This window comes from Strigops habroptila, chromosome 4, assembly GCF_004027225.2.
Source record: "Strigops habroptila isolate Jane chromosome 4, bStrHab1.2.pri, whole genome shotgun sequence".
Lineage (NCBI taxonomy): Eukaryota > Metazoa > Chordata > Aves > Psittaciformes > Psittacidae > Strigops > Strigops habroptila.
In genome coordinates, this window is record NC_046358.1 from 13,403,500 (window position 1) to 13,424,527 (window position 21,028).

Consider the following 21,028-nt stretch of genomic DNA (forward strand, 5'->3'; position numbering starts at 1 on the left):
TTGTTTTCTAGAAGCGTTTCACTTTAGGGTGCTTGATGGAAAGCTGTGTTAAGTGTACTGACATAGGATGTTGTCCGAAATGAGGGCATCATTTAGAGGGTGCACCAAGTCATTTTTATAACACAAACCATTTGCATACCTTCTGTTTCCTGGTAGAAACACGCGGTTTAAAATACCAACTTCAAATGATGTAAGTTGGTGTAGAGATTTCCAGGAGGGTGCTAATCTGAATCCTGGATGCTCCCAAGCAATGAAATTTATTGTGAACTCCTAATGCTGACTCTGGGGAGATGGCACAGTGGGGTTACATAAATGCCTGTGCATTTTGTGCAGGGCTGTTTGCATTTGATGTCTCATTGCCCTGTTGAGCTATTTCTGATCCTATCGGGAGCAGAGTACAGTGCCTGTGCACTGCTCTGCAGGGAAGACAGAGCTTGTTAGCAGGGATGGAGAGGAAATGGTTATGAAGAGGAGCAGCCCCCTTAAGATTGCTGAGATGGAAAAAAGGATGAGTAATATATCCCAGGCATAGAGGTGGTACAATCCCTGCTTAACTTAAGCCACTGAGTCTGCATGTGTGATTTGCTGGACTCATAAAATTTCTCGGATGGTTCTGTTTGCAGCAACTTATCGTTGGTCTCATGCCTTATGTCTTTGCTAATTTTGTATGTGGTGCGGAGTCGATTTAAGGAACAAGAGCTGAAAGTCAGAAGCACCAGTAATGTGGTAACAGGGGCCTGTATAGCATTTTAATCATGAAAAGCAGAATTTCCTATTTGTTGCCAATATAGAACAAGGAAGAACAATTTTCACGTCTGCTGCTTTTGACTTCAGCTGTGTGATGAAGCACCCCTGTGAAAGACTGCTCTTCCAGACATGATTGGAAGACAGTGAGATTACTGTGGATTTATCTTATTACTATGGGTTTATTTTATTTCTTCAGTACTTCTTCTATTGCCAGCCATGCTTGGAGTGAGGTTTGCGTTTACCATCACCTGCTTGCTTACCAAATACAAGAGCCAGAAAAACGTGAAACCCCGGCAGATGCTGCGAGCAATCCAGTAGAAGACAAGGTGCGTGGGTAGGATTTGGCAGACAAGTGAGAATTCGGGAAGGAAATCTGGAGAGCAGTGTTTCAGCAGGCTCTTGGAGCACAGCCTCATGATTTCCTTGTGTCGTTACACCCAGTTGTACTTCAGGCGCCAATTGCAGCCCGATCAGTCAGGGGCCACTGCAAGGTTTTTAGAAATCCCTCTGATGCCAACATGCCTGGCAGCTTTGTCCCAGCTCACCTTGCACAGGCCATGTTCTGGGTTTCATCAGAGCTGAATTTCCCACTTCTGTTGTTTAAATATAATTTTAAATGCAGCTGCTATTTTAAGACTTGGCAACCTGCTGATGGCCTGATCTGAAATGATGTTGGTTTGCCTAATAGCTTGGGAGTTTTATGCAGTAGGTGTTGGGACTGCAGAGTCCCTAATAGCATATTTTAGAGTTCTGATGGATTTTTAAACAGCCTTCCAGCATTAAAGCAGACTTTCCTGTAATCTGCATTTTCCAGTAAAATAGGACCCTGGTTACCTACTGATCTGCAGTTTTCAGGAAATCTATTCATGCTCCTTCCCTCCTTTTCACTCTCCGTTGTTTTTTGCCTTCATCATGCCATTGAGCTCCATGCACAAGGGAGGTAGTGTGACCTGCGGTGCTTAATTGATGCATTACAGGCAGCATCCCTGTGGCTAGGCCAGGGAGGAGGAGGAGGGATGATGGGGCGTGACATCTGGAAACCTCAGACCTTGCAGTTCCTTACAGAAAGTTGAAACTGCAAGCTGATGCATACCCTCTTTCCCTGTGGATAGCCTGCACTGACAGTGACCCCTGTCAAAGTACACTTTGGAAAAAAAGTCTTAATATATATATATAATCCTGTCCTTGAAATAAAGGAGAATCTGATCAGAGAGCAGCTGTGGGTATGCAAATGCCGCCATGTATTATATGCTTTGCTACTTGGTGACAGGATTTTGTGAGGATTTTTTCTCTCCTCAGGTATTTTTCAGTTTACACAAACAAGTATCTGGTAGGTCAGGAAGGGATAGAATTTATAGGAACTTCTAATGCATGTGTACTTTCAGGAAAAGAAATCCTAATTTGTTCCACGTTTCCTTCCAATGCAGAAGTATCTGCATTGCCTACACTTAGTAAAACTACAGTTAAAGTAGTTGTAACATACCTTCCTGTGACGCCCTAATGCTGTGAGTTCGGAATTTGGAGCAGACCATAACTTCTAATGGGATATAAGAGCATGTGTAGTGTCAGAATTTAATGTTTCCTGTTTTATCTTACTCCCGTGTGCCAGAGGTACCGCTCATAAATTAAACAGCCAGTGAGTAGTGAGAAACTAAAACACTGCGTAACCAGGATTTGAAAAAGCTGATGTCTGAAATGGCTTTTTGTAGCTTGTTAAAGGGCTCCATATGATATCAAACTGATGAGGACTGCAAGGAGGCAGCTTTGACCTTGAAAACAGGTTGGGCTGATTGGGAAAGTTATCTGTGCAATATGTTTTGGTAAGAAGGCGGCTGGATCTTGCGTCCTTCACTTTTGCAAAGGAAAATAGCCAGCAGGGAGTGGCTGTGGGTGGCAGTGAGTTTGGACATGCCGTAACCATGCTGTGCAGTTCTGGAAAGCAGAAATACTGCATTTGGTATGAGGTGATGGGATATCTCTGTAAGGAACTGAAGTAGCCCTTCTGCTGTAGTGCTTCCTGGTCTGGGCAGTACTGCATCATACCTTGGGGAAGATGTGAATCGATGGAAAAGGTCAGAGGAGTAACAGATGAGCAGGAAAGGTTTCTGATGCAGGAGTAAAATGATTCATGAGGATTGTTTCATGGTGAAGAGGAGAAGGCCAAGGAAGGGTGCAGTTAATAGGAGCCTTCAGATGGGCAAAAGAAAAGAAAGACATTTTTTTCTGAAGATCACAAAGGATGAGACAAACAGTAATTGGCTTAAATTGCAGTGAGAGATCTAGGTTAGGCAGTGTGAAAAGCTGTTTGATGGTGGAGATGGGCAGATACTGAAACAGGAGCTCCAGGGGACAGGGAACATCTATCTCAGAGAGCTCTCTGGGGACAGGCTGGAGGAGCATCCCGCTGCTGGCAGCGGTGGAGCCAGTCCTGCCTCTGGGCACAGGAGAGGATGAGCCAGAGCTCGCAAGGGCTTTTCTGGCCCTTTTTCTATGATTCTGTTCCCAGCTCGGTCCTGACCAGGGCTGAGATGTGGTTTCCTTCCAAGACTGTCACAGGCACCAGCTGAGGTGGCATTTCTGCAAGAAGATAAAAATGCAGAAGATCCATTGGGACATACAGAGAACAGGTAATTGAATAACTGAACTGGGGAAAAATACCAACTCATCCCCCACCCCAAACATAGGCATATATCATATTTGATTAAGTATTATGCTTTCTACAAATACAGCTCTAGAGAGTTGCAGATAGACTGCTGGCTTTATTTTTTCTCTGTGTGTGTGAAATAATAATTAGTCTCTTTTGAAAGCAGAAAATGCAAACTGGCTCAGAGGCCATTATTTACTTTATCTTTGCATAAATTCGTCAATGCTGGGAGGAATCTGTACATGTTATTTAGGCTTTGGACTTGAATTCCCATGTACTTACATTGCTCATTTGCTGATTACATTCTTTCTGGATCTAGGAGATCTACTGAAATGAAATAAAACAGAGTTGGGCCCAGTGTATTTATGCAGTGGCACAGCCCAACACCAGTGCAGTCTGCAAGACTGTGAATGGCATGGGCTGATTTTAAATTAAACAGATGAACATGGAATGTGTTAAAATATCCCAATAAAGAGCTTATTTGCCAGCTGTTTGATTGTTTTCCTCTGGCATTATCTGCAATGCAATTACACATGAATAAAATCTTCTCAAGATGCTTTCAAGGAAATATTGACCGCTAACATTTTAATTAAGGCACATTGAAGTAGAAACATTTGAATCAACAATAATGACAATAGCAAAGCAGGTTGGGTTTCAAAAAAGGAGGCTTGTTTACCATCCTTCTATTAACACATCCAGTCTGTACCCTTGACTGAAGTGTCAGTTTAAGCTAGCTGTAGCTAGTGCATTCATTCTCCCCCACTTCATCTTGAAAATAACAATAAAAAATTGAAGGACAGACAATTTTAAAGTAAGCTTAGCCCATCATTTACATCCATGAACAAAACATACTTGTACATTGAACAGTAGTACTTGTGGAGCGGTATGGGACAGCCCTCCTGAGTGCACCCATCTCTTTATGGTGACAAGGTAGTTCTGCAGTGCTGGAGAATCACTGGCAGTGCTTTACACCGCAGCATTTCTTCGTCACCGCTGCTGTGTTCTGCAAGCCGCTGTGAGAGGGAAGGGTAGACTGAGCAGTTGTGTTAGGAGCTCATACTGCGTGTTACTTTATTCAGATTCGTGCCCTTGCTTTGGTTTAGCCACAGCCCAGTAAAGCTGAGAAAGGTGGGTTTGGGTCTGATAACTGTACTGAAGTGTTAATGGGAAATTTAGTCCTTTCCTGTGCAAGGAGAGGGATTGTTTGGCTGGTCAGGAGTAGTCCAATATCCACTATCCCCCTGAAAACTGAATGCTGGCAGCACTAGCCTTGTACCTGGGGAAGTTCATTGCCACTGAATTTTATATAGGTTCCCCGCATAGTAGTTTACTCTCAAAAATAGAAATACAGTTTCCAGGAAGTCTTCAGGAAATTTTCTGTCATACCCCCCCCCCCTTTTTTTTTCCCCTAAGGTATATTCAGATGCTGTGATGAGGGGAAGGGTAAATAGCTTGCAAGCCTTCAGTCCTCTGTCTGAATTGAGTTAAGCCTTGTGCCATTCATGTTGGTACCCCTTATCTGCACTTCTGTGCGCTTGTCTGCAGGTTTGTGTCTACTGCAGTCAGTCATGTCTGGGGGACCCAGTTTCTAGCAATCCTTGTCCCCCCCTCGTGCAGACACCTCTTCCCTTTCAGAAGAGAGACACTCCCATTTCAGCATTTTATCCAGTGATTTGTTAACATAAATGGTGTGAACAGTCTTAGCATAGGAACAGGGACACAGATCTCCCCTTTCTAAAAGAGCTGGCTAGATTCACACTCTTACCTGCCATCTCTCTGTGGCATATCTCTCTATCGGTATTTTTTTATTTTTTGGAAGATGCAATCATTCTGGGAGAGTGCTGCTTTGCAGAACCACCCCTGGGTACAGCAGGCTTCTGGGAAGAGGAGGTAGAGATCTGAAACGGGAGAGTCATGGGTCACTATCCCACTTTTTGAGTAATTATTTTAAGCAATGGGTGTTAGATAACTGATTTATTGCTTTTGTTATTGTCTCCTGTAGGGGTTTCCAGGAAACGGGCACTGATATTCAGAGATCCAGCCTGGCCAAGCCATTACTGCTCCTGCTGAGCCCTCTGTTGAATTGCCTCGTGGGCTTTAGACATTTAGTACAGTGTTTGAGTCTGGGTTTGATCAGATATTTAGGCCTTCTTGATTAAATGAAGCAAGATGCTCTTTGAAGGCACGGTAGCGTTTGACTTCTCAGGTTGCAGAAGAACTTTTGGAATTTACCCACAATAAATGTGGGTATTTGTATAAGAAATCTTAAAGAGAGTTTGGGGACTGCTAGTCATGCACACTGTGTTTCTCTTGTGTCAATAGGATCATGATGATAAACAGTTTTTTGGGGAGTGCTACCACATCTAATCTGTTTGTGTGTGGTGGGATATACGTTCCCACATGTAAATGTCCTTGCCTGAACCAGCTATTTAAATTCCTTGGGGTTTTCTAGCACTAGGTAGAAAGGGATGGGCACTTTGAGAACGTTACTAATTAATCCTGATGTGGGCAGGTATCATGTTTAGATGAGACTGTCTCAGCTGTCTTTTCCCGCTGTTGTGCCCTAACCTGTACTTCTCTGCAAGCATCGCCTAGAAAAAACTCTTGCAGTGTCAGTTTAGCATATTGTGGGTGGCATCTTCCTGCTTTTTTGATAATTCTGCAGTAACTCTTAAACTAAACAATTAGATACTTGAGTGTAAGAGGAGGAGTAACGCATGGTGCTTGTATTTTTTCTGAAGTATTTAGATGCAGAACAGCTGCTTACAGTCAGTCTGCACAACCACTGCTACTTTGCATGGCTCATGCACTCCAACAGTTTGAGTCAAGCAAGCATCATGTCACTTTAACACTGCTGTGACACTGGAGAGATGATGGTACAGGATTGTTCCTGGGGAAGTTACTGAATATTAAGGAAAGGTGCAGCTTATTAACAGCACATGGAGACCATCTCCATGCTTGTGTAACTTAGTCTATTAAGAAAATAGAATTGTTCCTTCTCTGAGGGCATGGCACTGACCCACACCAGCGTTCCTGGCCAGGATCTCTGCTGCATGGATAAGGCCTAGGGATGTATGTTTTGTTGAAGGGTTTGTATTCTAATTCTGGAAATTTGGGGTTAGCTTTTTGGCAAGCAGCTCACCAGCACATAAAAAATTTAAACCAGAGCAGGAGAATCTTGCAGCCCTGGTGTCTTACTGAAATTTGTGCTGGCAATGTGAATATGCTTTGGGAAACATTGAGTAGGACAAATAACCACCCTAACATGTGAAGATCCCAAGGAAATCAATTACTAGAAAAAGGATGGGGGGTTTTGTCCTTTTTTTTTTTTTTTTTTTTTTTTTTAGAGAAAAATAAACCATAAACAACAAACCACCAGCTCTGGACCTTTGAGAACAATGCCCCTTTAAATAACAAAATCACAAACTGCATCCTAAAGATGCCTCAGTGGGTACCATTTGAAATTCAGCCTGTGTTCTCCCCATCCCTCTCCCGCAGTGTATGCCGTTATTCACAGCATCATCTTCTTTACTAGAGGAAATGCTCCAGTGTGTCAGTCATCATGGGATGGCAAATGGTGAGCTTTAATAACCCACTTGAGTTTGTCCTCAGTGTGGAGAGTGGGAGGGGGTTTGGAGTCCAATCACAAGCGTTCAGCCATACCTAATTCTCACTGGTTTGTGATATAGGTGATTTGGTGATGGCCTGATTCTTACAAGTATGGTCGTTATTTTCTGGACTAGACCAGCATTGGATTTATCTTTTTAAATGAGCTGTTACACGTTAGGTATGGGCAGTGTAGGTGGTAACGGAAGCTGAAAGTGATGATGAGTTTAGTCAGTTAACTAGGATCTTCTGGAACCAAGCTGTGACCTTCTTTATTGCTCTTTTATGGGTTTTGCAGATGGGGAATGCAGGCAAAACACATATGCCATCTTAAAAAAACCCAAACATTTACTTCTTTGGAAAACTGGCCTAGAATACTAAGGAAACTAGACTATGGATATTTTAAAGGAAATACTGGCTTTGTTTGCATGCCTGTTTGACTTTGCTAAAACAAAAAACCAGCAAAACCCCAAAATCCCCCCAAAAAACAAACCAACAAAAAGAAACAGTATTTTATCAACATTTCTAATTTTGTTAAATGTCATATATGGGAAATATTAGCCACATGCTTGGAATATGATTCTATTTGTTTCGTAACTTAATTATGGAGGAACCCAGAGAAAGTCAAGTCACCTTGAGGAAAGTCAATATTAGATAAAAATGCTGTGTTTTCACAGGGTTGCTTTTTTAATCCCTATAGCTCAATGAAATCAGTATCTTGAAACATTGGAGCAAATTCAGCTTTCTGTTCATTAGAATTAACCTCTTATTTAAATGCAGCAAGGGGCATAGGGCTCTTAGTGCTGCTTCTTAGGCCTTTCTGCAAACTAATCCATCATAGAATCATAGAATCATTAGGGTTGGAAAAGACCTTAAGATCATCTAGTTTCAACTCCCCTGCCACGGACAGGGACACCTCGCACTAAACCATGTCACCCATAACTCCATCCAACATGGCCTTCTCCCTCACCTCCCATTCTCGAAGTTTTCTTAGTGGCTATACTTGCTCATGATACTGCTTTCAGTCTCTCCTTTTACTTAGAACATGCTGAACAAAACATGAAGTTCCATTACAATAGTGCAATAACTTCATGAAAGTTCAAGTGCAGCTCATTAGTGTTTACTGGCCATTTTAAAGACTATCCATTATTCTCAAGGAATTTATTAAGCATTATTTAAGCATATTTTATCATTATTTTAAGTAAACGAGGAAAAATAACCTATTGCATGATCAATTTGCTGTTTGGATAGAATAGACTATTTCAGTTGTAAGGGACCTACAACAATCATCTAGTCCAACTGCCTGACCACTTCAGGGCTGGTGAAAAGTTAAAGCATTGTCAAATGCCTCTTAAGCACTGACAGGGTTGGGGCATTGACCACTTCTCTAGGAATCCTGTTCCAGTGTTTGACCACCCTCTCAGGAAAGAACTTCTTCCTCATGTCTAATCTCTCCAGTTTTCTTGAATGGGTGGAAAGTGAAATGGCTGTGATACAGGGCAGATTTGAAGAACAACAAAATCAAAACTCAGCTCACATACTATGAGTTCTCAAAAAGATTGCTATTCACAGTAGACCAAAGAGGTTTGTATGTAACCTCCTCTCTTACATGCTTTGCATCTAGGAGCATCAGCTGATCATATATTAGGTAGCTGATGGACTAGACTCCCTGTTTTTTAGCAGAGTATCAAAGAGAATCAATCTTGCCACCTGAAAGGTTTGTGCATGCCTGACATGCACTGCTTTGTATGAGACACCTTCTCTTGGAGTCAGCTGTAGAAGTAAGAGGAATTGACATCATTATTTTCCATCTTCCCAGACGTGCAACCATCCATTGTCAGTGTTGGTGCTTAGTCTGCGTAAGTGGAATGGGTGAAACAATAACTTTAAAATATACATGTCCCACTTATTCTGAGCAGGCAGATATTGAGCATCCTGATGAAAATTTTTGTTGACTTTGATTTGGAAGTAAATGAATGGAAGTTGACAAACTCTATATAATAATAAACCTTTTCCATTTACCAGATCTTTCTAGGAGGCATGTTTACGAGCCAGCCTGTAAAGCAGGTTGTGTAAGCCTGGCCAAAGTCACATGAAAAAAAAAACAAAAAACAACCAACAAACCAAAAATAAAACCCAAACCTAATAAATATGTAAGTTCCTATCTTTTTACCCAAGTAAGGTGGAGAAGAGCAGGAAGCTATATTCTGGGTCAGCATGGCCCATGAGCTGGGAGTTAGTTACTGCTGTCGCTGTCACTGTATGGCTAATCATCACTGCTAGGATGGTGATGTAGAGGACTGTAAATTTGGAGAGCACATGTTTTTCAAGGTAATGAGGCTAATTCTGCAGGTCTCAAGGCTAACAGGAGCTCATAACGTGGTAATTGTTGGTTTCTGTGCTTAGAGGCATAAGGCAAATCCTATACGTTCTGCTCATCAGTTGGACCCTTTGGTTGTGTTAAACTTTTTTGGGTTCTCTGGGTTCGCATTGCTTCTGGCCTGTGCACAGTTCTGCTCTGTTGCTTGAGCCATTGCTGCACCTGTAGGAATTCATCTGTGAGCCTCCAGTGATGTTGGGAGAGACTCCTGGAGTCAATAGGAGGACTGCAAGTCAAAAGCTTTGCCACTGTAGGACTTAGCAGGCTCCTTTTTGGCTTCCTTTGCAGAAGTTTTGTGCAGGACCTGTATAGTGCAGGGATACCCATATAGGTCTTTAGAGGCTTCCAGCTGCTATCACAGAATCATATAATGGTTTGGGTTAGAAGGGACCTTAAAGCTCTTCTAGTTCCAACCCACTGCCATGGGCAGGGACACCTTCTACTAGACCAGGTTGCTCCAAGCCCTGTCCAGCCTGGCCTTAAACACTGCCAGGGATGGGGCAGCCACAGCATCTCTGGGCAACCTGTGCCAGTGTCTCACCACCCTCACAGGGAAAAACTTCTTCCTGATGTCTAATCTATATCTCCTTCTTTCAGTTTAAAGCCATTCCCCCTTGTTCTATCCGTACATGTCCTTGTCAAAAGTCCCTCCCCAGCTTTCTTGTTGGGCCTTTAAGCACTGAAGCTGCTCTAAGATCTCCTGGAATCCTTCTCTTCCCCAGGCTGAACAACCCCAGCTCTCTGAGCCTGCTGTTGGAGGGGCTGCTGTAGCTGTTTTGCTAATATTTCGTCCATTTCCACGGGTACATCTGTAACTGTCACAGTGATGTGGGGAGCTATTAGAGTAATGGTTGCTAAATTGAAATGAGAACAAAGTGGACAACTTCTTAGGTCTTGGGACAGTTGACAGGAATAAGAGGAGTCTTTCCCTTTAGTGAATGCTAATTAAGAGACTGCAGGGTACTTGTGAGGAAATAAGTCATTCAGTTCTGTGTATATAAACTGAAATACAATGGTGGTGTTAATAATACTAATGTTTGCAAGACAGCATGAATAAAAATTTTTCTTTTCTTAAACTTCAGTGGAGTTATTTGTCAAGTTCAGTGTTATTCACTTTGGTTTCAAAGTTTCAAAACTCTTGCAAGGAAAAGCTCATTTTCATTTTCTGAATTATCATCTTTCGCTAATTAACACTGATTTGGCAACTGTGTATTAACACACATAGATGGTGTAGATAGTGCTTCTAATGCCTGAGTTTGGACTTGCTGCAAATTTTTTTCCTCTCTCTTTGGCCCAAGGAGCTATAAATGTACTTTCAAATGTGTATCATTCTTGGGAAACTATTTAGCAAACATTGCTAGTTGTTAGAAACTAAGAAAGAATGGTAAAATCTCATATTTACCAACCTACTTCCAATAAAGCAGCCAAATATCTCAGAATAAGGTCCTGGGTTTATACCAAGTGGAATATAAGTTTTTCTTTAATTCTTCATCCTTTGGTTTAATTTTGTTTATGTATGTCCATTCCCATGGGACATCAAGTGTTTTGTTTAATAACAAGCAGTTTAATAACAAGAAACCAACTAATTTATTCTGACTTTGAAATTCTAGAAGAATCAAGAGAAAATGCCAGAAGGTCTGTAGAGAGCAACTGAAGAGTTAAAGAGAATTTGTCTGATCAGTATTAGCTTGGTAGGGCATTGCCAAAAATCCCATCCAAAAACTCACAGGGAATTGATAGTGCTGTGCTTGATAGAGCCTCAGCTGCTGCCATGGATTTGCATTGCACAGCAGGAACCTTCCTGCTTGTTTCTCTTTTCTCCCGCACCTTTAGATTTATATTCTGGTATGTCCAGCTGAATGAATCTGATGGCAAAGGAGGGATCCTTTAGATTGTTGATTTTTTAATTTTTCCTTGAAAATCATAATTAGAGCATTGAATAGTGTAGCAAGCGTCCTGATCTTTCTTCCTTCTTTTTTTTTTTTTTTTTTTAAAGTAAGATTTACCCTCATGCTACAGAATATTTTTTACTCTTCAGGTGAGTCTTAGTGCATAATGTAAATTCTGTAAGATCTGCACTGCACCTTTTACAATCTGTTAAACTCTTGGTTAGTGACAAGGACAGCTGAAACCCAAAGCGATGGCATTGTCCCACTATATTCAGCAGTTGTCAGGCCACATCTAGAATCCTGTGTTTAGTTTTGGTCCCTGCTATACAAAAAAGATGTGGACAGGCTGGAGAGGGTCCAGAGAAGGGCCACAAAGATGATCCAAGGACAGGGAAGCCGTGTGAGGAAGGGCTGACATAGCTGAGTCTGTTCAGCCTAGAGAAAAGGTGGCTCAGGGGAGACCTGATCACCATGTTCCAATATTTAAAGGGTGGCTACAAAGGAGGAGAAGACTCCCTTTTTACAAGGAGTCACATGGGAAAGCTGAGGGATGATGGACACAAGTAAATTCTAGGGAGATTCTGACTGGGCACAAGAGGAAAATTTCTCACCATGAGAACAATCAGCCATTGGAATAATCTCCCCAGGGAAGTGATGGATTCCCCAGGACTGGGCTCTCTTAAGAGATTCAGTTGGACGGGGTGCTGGGCCATCTAGCCTAGGTCATGCTTTGCCTGGAAAGGCTGGACCAGATGATGCTTGAGGTTCATTCCAGCCTGGTACTCTACAATTCAAATCCTCTTATCACTTGCTTGTCTATAGCTCTTAATAAAACTGCTGTCACCCTGGGATGCAGCTGTAAAGTTATGATTTTCTTCATTAGCTTAAACAACCATGGAATAACTGCAGAACTGCTGTCATGGCATCAGTTTGGGATACTTGTGCACATGTCTCCTGAAAGAGAGGAGAGTCTTTCCACCCTGTCCAGCTGTGGGGGTATTTTGGTGCTTTATGGGACTGCACTAAGCGATGTTACTTGCATCCGTCAAGTGCAGTTTGTCTTTTGATTACTTACATCAAATAACTTGTCTGTCATTGAAGGCTTGCGCTAGTATGCTTTCATTTGTGATCACTCCACTCACAAGAAGTCTCTGATTTGACTTGACCATTCATCTTGGCAATAAATATACTGCACTTTTTGGACCGGTGGTTTGCTCTCCCAAAATATCACCAAAACTCAGTGGTGCTCATTATCCATGATTAGAAAAGGTTTAGTTTATGTGTGCTTGTTTCTTACAAAGTGATGGATATCAGGAAGACAGAAACCAGCAGTATGAAGAGACATTCAAAACCATCAGAAAATTTCATTCAAATTACAGCAATTTCAATAAAAGCAAGCCAAGAGTAAAGCAAATGCAAGGTTGAGCCTCTGGCTCCACAAAAAGGCTCTTAAACTCTCATATTACTGTTTTTCATCAGTCTTTTTGCATCCTCATATGTTTCTGTCACTGGCACTCCTTAATTTCGGGGGGGGGGTGTTATCATGGGCTATTTATTTGTGTGTGTGTGTGTAAGTGTAGCACTGGTGCCTGTTGCTTATGGAAATTCAAAGAAGCCTCACCAAAAAAAGTTATGAGGTGATTCAGTGGTAGGGAAATTTTTCTGTTCCCTGAGCAGCCTGCAGAAGAAGCTGCTCCAGGCATGGTAGGATAGACTAAAGGTGGGCCAAGAGTGATGCATCTGGGTGTCCTTTGTCAGTAACATGAGGTGATTTTGGGATTTAGCAGAGACACAAGTGCTGTTGTGGGTTTGCAGCCTGTCAAGCTCCCCCTTGGAGGAAAAGCAACACACTACGATCCCTTCCCAGTCAAAAAGGTCTTATTAAAGTGTTATCAAAAGATGATAGCAGGTGCAGTGAAGTCAATCGGCATGCATTAGTGGTTCTCTCTTTAGCTTGAGTATCGTGAGGATCCAACTGATCCAGTGAGTCGTGTAGGGGGAAAAAAAAAAAAGTGCTTTAGGTGGCTATAAATCAAGATGGCTGTTTGATTTTGCAACTGAAGCTTATTCTGGGTAAGAATGCCAGGGTCAGACCTCTCAAGGTTTCTGGTGATGAGGGGATCCTGTATTTCACAGGAGATGGAAACATGAGCTTGAGAGCCAGGCACCAAACTGACTGAATTCCCCATGTGTCCCAAGCATTCATCTGAGTGCAAAATTTGAAGTATGCTGGTGCTTTGGCAGCAGGACAGGTAGGAAGACCTGTGCTTTGCTTTGGAGGAGGAACCTGAAGTGCTGGGAGCCGTGGTGGCAGCACACCTCCAACATGCAGGGGATGAGCTGCACCATCCCCTTTGGAGAGATTTGGAAAGGCACAAATCATAGACTCACAGAATGGTTTGGGTAGGAAGGGACCTTAAAGATCATCTAGTCCTGACTTTCCTGCCAAATGCGTGTCTGATAATCCATTCCCGTTGAGATGCAGAGATGTTTCCCCTCCTGATGTCTCCTCTAGACATCTGTGCTCAAATGCACCATTCTTGCATAGTTTGATTTCTTGCTTAGGAGAAGAGAAAGAGTCACTGCTCTCTATCTTGCATTTTTGTTTGATGTTCTGTTACCTGCAGTGTGACTCGGAGACTGAGCACTGGGGAGAGCCCCTGGCCTGGGTGGTTGCCTGCTGTAGTCCATCCTGGGGTGGGTTCTTGGAGCGTGGCTGATGGGTGCAGGGGTTTAGCTGTGGCTGCAGTCCACTCGTTGCTGGCACTGAGTTATGCTTTTCTGTCTGCAGTTGTGTTAAAGGTTTTACTGGATTAGGGATGCTCTGAAGGGGACAGGTAGGATTATTTTCCATCAGATTAAAATATGTGTGTATGATTATGTCAATTATGGGTGAATATTGTCATGTAAATACTACACTTACGGTATTGCATCTACAGTTTTAGGGATTGTGTTAACACAGAACACTGACAGACAGTTTGCATAAAGAAAGAGATAATTGAAGTGGACAGTAAACAAAGTAATCAGGAAATGGTGCTGGTCAACAAGAGCGAGAGTGGCCACAGCACCACTGCCTTGCTGTTTCTGGGTGTCCAAAGACACAGGCCTTTTACAGTAAACACGCTAAAATAACTGATTAATTCTTATGACAACCTTGCTTATGAAAATCAAGAAGTGAAGATGAAATATGCATGCATGCAGGAATAGAAATGCAAAATTTCTATCAAGATCAGCCAAGGAAGATTTTTATTTTCATATCGAGCTCATTTCAATGATGTTTAATTATCCCTGAATAGCTGCTGAGGAAATACCTTCCAGAATTTGTTCAATATAATACTCCTGATGTCAGTATTTTTTAACTAAAGAAAAAAGCTTACAATTAATTACACAGCATTAATTCCATAGTATTACCTGACTGTGTATGCAGGTTTTATTGTTCTTCTTGAAAAAAAAATCTAGTAACAGTGCTATAAGGTTATTTGAATGCCTTTTATGCTATTCCTTTTCTAAATTAAAACTCTCTAACACATGATAATAGCTGTAGTTAGATCAGTCTGAGATGAGTACATGTCAGATGAGATTCAAGATAATTGATGCTGTAAATTTTCCTCTAGTGGAAAGATAGACCATATTAATGGCTAGAAAATTCAGTCTGTTTATAGGAATCTGATTTAAACCATAATAGAAATAGGCATAGATTATATAAAGCACTGAGTTTATGGCTTACAATGTCTTTCAATTTGCTGTTGCTGCCAACTGTAAGTGTCTGAAAACTTCCCTGGCATATGGTTTGTTTTGGAGGCAACTTCTCAGGAAGGTGAGGTTTTGCTGCTGTTCTGAAGAGTTTTAGTGTGAGGTTGTCTTGCTATAACCAGAAATGCATTCCTTCACTTGATACCACTTACCTCAGGAGCAAAAGGTGCAGGGAGAGGCTCAGCCCTGGGAATCTGCACATTCAGGGCCACCAGAAGCACTGCAGAAGGACTGGACCAAACAGCTCAAGGTCCTCCACCTGCATAACTAAGTCTAATTTGTATAATTAATAAAACACAGATTCTTACAGATTTGTGTTCTTCCTCCCCACGCCTCCAGCTGCCTTCTGTCTCCCTAAGGCTTGCTGTTCCCTGTAGTCTCCCTGATATCTCTGTGATGACTGACTGCAGAGGGCACCCATGGGTACCGGGGGCCGGGGTGCTCACTGCATGCCTGCTGCCCATAATGAGTTCACGGTGCAGTGTTCCCTCAGCTAATCTGAGCCTTGCTCCAGTGTCCGCTTCTCCCCATAGGCATACCCCAATTTTATGTAATGTGCAGGAGATTAATTATCGTTGGGATCTCAGTCCTCATTTGAAAGTTTGCAAAAAAGCTAAATAGCTCGGAAGGTTTTGGGGAAGGGAGGTTTGGCAGATGGGCAGTCAAATGCAATTATCTCAGGAAGCAAATCTTAGCTGCTCTTTGGGATTCAGCTGCATTTACATGCTATAATAATGTTTTGGTATTGAGGTTTTGCTGAAGATGCAAAATTGATGGGCATTATCAGTATGGAGATGGTCTCCTACCAGTCCCTTCCAAGGTGGATGGGATTTTAGCCTTTGCTCCTAACCTGGGCTGCTTGGGGAGTTTCTTTCAAGTCAGCAGAACGACTTCACTTGTCTGGGTTCAGGCATGGGCAATAATATTCCGGGCAGGTTCATTTGCCTCTTCCTCTTTCATATAATTTTGTTTGATTTGCCATCTTCATTTGCCTCTAAAGAGATTTTTACATGCCCTTCTTTTTTTGCCATCCACTCACCATTATTTATTTCCTCTAGTCTTGGCTGTCCTTTTTATTTCTCTTCCCCTAAAATGCATGTTTTGTATTCTGCTCAAGTAAAACTGGGAAAAAATATGGTCTTCTTTAGGAGTAGAGGTTGCGAGAATGTATACATAACACTGTTGAGATTTCTATACTGACATTTTTAAAGGTAAAGAGTTTAAGGCTGTAAAATAAATGTAGATCTTGGAAGAGCAGAATGTATACGGAGCAGGGGGGAAGAAACCTGGCACTTCCTGTTTTATAGGAATGAACTGTCAAAATTTATTTTTTTTTTTTTCTGTAGTAAAATGTTTCTGTGCTCATTTCAGAACATACAAAGTCCAGATGTAGGCAGTAAGAGAGCAGTGGGGTGTTATAAGGTGCCCCTGCTCTCCAAGGGAGCACTATTCGCACTTTATATGTTCAGAATGTAGCTTTTAACAGGGTTTTAAACTTTTTGAGGAGTCTGTGGAAGAATTTTACTGAAACCATTAACTGGAGATGGATGTGGTCTAGAAGTAGACTTTCTTAACCCACTTTGATGTTCATTACTTCAACAAAATTAAGTTTCCTTTAAAACATAAAGGAGCAAGCATTAATTAGGTTTGGGATTATTCAACCAATGATTACTTACTTATCATGTTAAAAAGTCCTATTTGTACTGATTATTACTAGTAATGTGTTGTGCACGTCAGATGGCCTTTAGTATAGATGCCCATTTCTCCTGGCGGGGTTGGTAAATCCTTTTTTCTTTTATAATAGATTCTTCCATTCTGTTTCTTTACAGGTACAGAGAAAATAAAAAAACCCAAACAACTCTCAAGGTTACCTGTTTAAAAAACAAGGATAATAACAAGGCAGTTATTGCAGAATTCCTCCTCAAGCAATTGTATATATTGCAATAAGAAGTTGTGTTGCTTGAAGACTGTTCAGCTCCTGTGTGCTTATATCTGAATCTGAGTTCATAAAAGGAAGATAAATCAGTGGAAAGTGAAAATCCTGTAGCAGAGCCATACGTTATGAGTGCTTTTATAACTGCTGGCTGTTATCTAACTGTCCTTTCAATCCTTGCAGCATAAGAATGGCTTTAACTCTGTTACTTACATGCTTTGTTTGTGAGTAGTCACAGTTGATCAGCGATTTTTCACAGCCGTGTCCGGCAGAGTGGGGATCCAAAGTGTGCTGACACTACCATATAGTCTAATGCAAGTGAAATGAAAAGATAGTTTAAATAATTCAGTTTCTTGATTCAAGTGTACTTGATTTAATGATAATGCTCTAGAATTCTTTAATCAACTCTAATTTTTTTAATAAAATTTAATGTTAGAATTGACCATGACATCAGTGTAGTTTGACCTCATTTATCTTACAGCCCTGTTTGGGTGGGGTTTTTTTTGCAGCTGTTCTTATACTGAATGTAATGTATTGAATCCTCTATATGCCTGGATAGTCTGTTCCTCTGTTCAACTGCTTTATCTTCAAAAATATAACTCTGATTCTTTCCCATCTGAGTTAGGCTTCCTTCAATTGCCACCTATTGTTTCTTGTTGTATATATTACTGGTACCCAGAAATGTTCTTTTGTACCTGCTGGTTTTCCACCATGAGGTGCTTACATCCTATGATAAAGTTATTGCTGAGTCTTCTTTTCTGAGAAATTTAAATGTGTCTTGCTCTTTACATCTTTACTGCAAGTCCGAGTCATAAGCCCTTTCTCTACTGCATAAGTAATTTTCTATTGCTCACTTCTTTGCCCTTTAATTTCTTAATGTTACTTAGCAAAGGCTGACACCGGATTAGGATCCTGTGCTCAGGTCACCATTTTGATACATATGAAAGAAAATTATATTCTTCCTCTCACTGCATGCAGTGATCCCAGCAATGACATCTCTTTCAGAATTGTGCTGAGGTCTTTGCCAGCATCTGTCTCAGACCATGCAGAGTATGGTCTTGCACTGTGTCCCGGGTTCAGCTATAGCAGTCATTTTTCTCCTTCTTAGTAGCTGGTGCAGTGCTGTGTTTTTTAACTTTCAGCCTGGGAACAACGCTGATAACACCGATGTTTTTAGTTGTTGCTAAGTAATGTTTATTCCAACCAAGGACTTTCTCAGTCTCATGCTTTGCCAGGGAGGAGGGGAAGCCGGGAGGAAGCAGAGACAGGACACCTGACCCAAACTAGCCAAAGGGGTATTCCATACCACAGCACGTCATGCCCAGTATATAAACCGGGGGGAGTTACCCGGAAGGCCCAGATCACTGCTCGGGTTGGGCTGGGTATCGGTCGGCGGGTGGTGAGCAATTGTATCCTCTCCCCTTGTTATTTCACTAATCATTATTATCATTGGTGGTAGCAGTAGTGGTTTTGTATTATACCTTAGTTGCGGGACTGCTCTTATCTCAACCCGTGGGAGTTACATTCTTCCGCTTCTCCTCCCCATCCCTCCGGGAGCGGGGGGGGAGGAAAAAGGGGGGGGAGTGAGCGAGCGGCTGTGTGGTTCTGAGTTACCAGCTGGGCTCAAACCACGACACACTGTTAACCTCTGTTACAAGTTCATAGGTGTATATCATTCTGCTTGAGTATCCAACTCTTCATTATTTGGGAAATCCATTGAACTTTATTCACGTATACATATACATATGCATATGGAAATTTGGTATTGTAGTTGGTGTTGCTGTTTTTTACTGAGTGCTGTAAATGCAAAACCATCAGCACCGGTGTTTCTGCTGTCCAGAGATTCCAATGCTAATTCAGGCTTATAAATAATGAGTGTTGGCTCAATTTAGCATCCTTGGATAAACAAAATCATTGCTGCCCTTAGGCAGGGCTGTATGCCCTGTGCCATCCTCCTGGTGCCGTTAGGACGTGCTTGTATGAACAGTTCATACAAGTTTCAAGCAGGTGTACTTATAACTGCGTTAAAAGAACAAAGCAAATGTTTCTCTATAAAACTACATCACTGAGTGTTCATTACATTTCTCTTCTTGGATTCTTTGTTGATAGAATCCAGCTGTTGGTAAACCATGGCAGGCATAAACTGTCTTGAGCTGCACGGGGTATTGTTGACTACTAAGGTCATTCTGTTTGTCCTTTTGTGTTTGAGCATGTTAACAACCTTCTAGCATGTGTCTGATCTTCCTAAAATGCTATTGGAAATCAATATAAGCTCATCAGGGGTCTCCCAGGGCCACACTCTCAGTCTTGTGGGAGCAAAGAAGACAGTTTTGTTTTCTGATAGGGTCTGGACTTGTAAATGGTGCTTGCTTTCTACTGTTGTATCTGTAGTGCACATGCCATACTGCACTGCAGATGCATAATAAATCTCTTTTAAAGGGCTGTAGAGGAAAAAATATCTTACGTGGAGCTCCAGGTAACTTGCTCTCCTGTTTCCAGCTTGTGTCTCCATGGTGCGTGTATTAACGGATGGCATGCAAGACAGTTCATTATCCCTTCCATAGGTATGCAGGAAACAGATATTTGTTGAATTTTTGTTCATTTTCTGAATCATGTGTGACTGCTCTATGTCATACAGTGCCATAAAGCACTTCAAACCTGAGTAATTATTGATAGATTGTGCTAGGTCAAGGGGGCTATAATAAGGAAAATAGCATGAAAAACATTCTACTTTTATATTTCATAATAACCTATGAGTTAGGCTAAATATATGCGTCACTGCTGGCTCCTCTGTGGATGTCTTGATGAAGCAGTTTTAGTTAGTTTACCAGATGCATGTTTTATTATTATTCTGACTTCCAAGCATCGCTTGCTTGGAACAGCTGAAGACAAAGGCAGCTAATTAACAAATGAAATCAGCAAGCTGTATGGTCCCAGCAGCTGAAAAGGGATGATATAGTAAATATAGTCTGTGATCCTGCTCCTGTTTGTGTATGTGAAACTCTCCTGCAGCTCAGGTGAGGGTTGCAGGAGATGGTCCATGTTTACTACTCAGAGCCAGTGTGATGCCTCCGGTGCATTGCGATTCATCACAGAAATGACATGGATAGCACCTGCCACACTTCTGTATGTCTTCCGCACCAGCATCTCTGGCTGTCTCAATGCAATTCGCAGTGCAATTTAGATTAGATGCTAGGAAGAAATTCTTCATTCTGAGGGTGGTGAGGACCTGGCACAGATTGCCCAGAGAAGCTGTGGCTGCCACATCCCTGGCAGTGTTCAAGGCCAAGTTGGACGGGGCTTTGGGCAACTTGGTCTAGTGGAAGGTGTCCCTGCCCATGGCAGGGGGGTTGGAAATGGATGGTCTTTAAGGTCCTTTCCAACTCAAACCATTTTATGATTCTATTATGATTTTATGAATAGGTCCAGAACACCTTATACTGATATTTCTGTTTATTTGAGAGCTTAAGGGTATGTGAAGGGAATTCTTCCAATGCAGAAGTTTAGCATGTTTAGCATGGCTGTGCCATCTGGGGTTTGGAACCTGTTTGGTTTAATTCAATGATTAAAGACTGAAAAATTGAACCTAGTAGTGGCATAAACCTCTATGGAAAACATACTTCTGTAATTATTTTAATTTTGATTAATAGACTAACTACGTAGCAACACCCATGACTTCTGTTTAATTTAAAGAATGATTAGTCCGTTAACTCTTTATAATTTAATCAACCTAAAATGAAAATGAAATTTTTAGGTTTGGGGATTTTTCCCTCTTGTAAAGCACTTCAGAAATTCATCTTGTTGAGCTTCCCAATGCTATATCTTTTTCCATGGCAGTAAGATCTCCCTGTATCTTCAAGTGATTTCCTGTTTCCTCCTCACAGGTTAATTTCTGTGCAATATCTGAAATCCATAGCTGAGTCCCTGAGCGTCGCAGTGCTGCTAGGGAGGAAGAAGCACCCACAGATACTTACACATATGCACAGAGCTTTAAATAGTTTATTTTCCTAAGTCTATTTTGCAATTCGAATATCAATTAGCAGCAATTCAATTGGACATTGAAACTGGAGATTTCG

The 21,028-nt window shown here is 41.6% G+C and overlaps 1 protein-coding gene across 3 annotated transcripts in view; it reads left to right on the forward strand.

Annotated features, from left to right (window-relative positions):
• The window catches only part of MDGA2 (MAM domain containing glycosylphosphatidylinositol anchor 2), a 371,741-nt gene that overhangs the window by 169,266 nt on the left and 181,447 nt on the right, over positions 1-21,028 (forward strand). The window lies entirely within an intron of this gene.